Raw genomic sequence first — 1,279 nt, 5'->3', positions numbered from 1 at the left:
GTCCTGCTGAGTCACCAAGCTGCCGAGTCACTGAAGCTGCCGAGTCATGCAAAGCCACGTGTCGAATCCTGATTCGACCGAGGAGGAGGCCCAATCCGAAGCAGCTAGCTCTCCGGCCGAAGCTTCTCCGTGCTGCTGCGTGTTCCGAGCCTCGCATAGCCTAGCTCCGAGCCTCGCATAGCCTAGTTCCGAACCTCGCATGTGCACCAGTAGGCCGCGGTCCAATCAGAAGCTGCCAGCGAGCCCTCGTAGGTGCGACCCATGTGCGAGCCATGCGCAGCCCTTGTGCGAGCCACCCCCCTGCGAAGCCTCTCAGTCGTCGGATCAGAAGACTCTCAGCCCTTGGATCAGAAGCTTCACCCTATAAATAGAAGGCTGCGAGCCTTCTCGGATATTTTTAAGAAATTGCCATATTTAGCCCCTTTCTTCATATTTTCTTCACCTTAACCTTCCGCAAAGCCCCGGTATCGATTGTAAAGCCCGGAATACTCCACGAAGTGCCCGTGAAGCCCGGAAAATTTATCTTTTCGGTTTCGAAGCTCGACTTTTGCAGAGCCTGATTTCTCAATAAAACTCCCGGTTTTATTAGAAACGATCGTTTTAGGAAACGAATTGCTGCCCGATTTTCATCAAAATATGTGAGTGTGTAGTTACTTTCAATTTACACATAGATATGAAGTATTTACCTTGAAATACGTGTTATGTGTAAATATATTAATTGTTTAATTGAGGTGACTATTGAATTGATGTTTTATACAAGTTTTAAACTGTATATGCTTTTTATCTACAAAATATGTTGGGTAGAACATGGGTAGATGAAATAGTTGACGTGTGTTAAAAAGGTGAGAGGCCTCGATGTTGTTGTTGTTGTTGTTGTTGTAGTCATCTAGCGGAGTATAGATGACGACCACGGACTTTCTAGACAGTCCAGTGGAACACTAGCAGGTTCACAACTTGTAGGTGTTGATGAATTAAATGTTCATTGTCGTACTCCATCCCCCTCATGGTTGCCTTAAGGACATATATGGCTGACGAAACCCCTTAGCAGTAGTGTCCATCCCGATGATAATCGTTAGGCTAAGTCCCTTGTGATAGGTGTTTAGGGACGTAAAGTGAGGACAACGGGAATGGGTAATCAGGGTTATTGTTGATTGGTGAACTTAAGAAGTATATTATTGTGGGTTGAAAACCCTATATGCTCACTAGGCTCCCAAGCCTGACCCACTCAGTTTTTATGATTACAGGTAGTGGACCCCCAGCATAGTCGGAGGACGACGAG

Source organism: Lactuca serriola, chromosome 4, assembly GCF_051521515.1.
Source record: "Lactuca serriola cultivar US96UC23 chromosome 4, Lser_US96UC23_V15, whole genome shotgun sequence".
Taxonomy (NCBI): Eukaryota; Viridiplantae; Streptophyta; class Magnoliopsida; order Asterales; family Asteraceae; genus Lactuca; species Lactuca serriola.
This window is presented reverse-complemented; position numbering follows the sequence as displayed.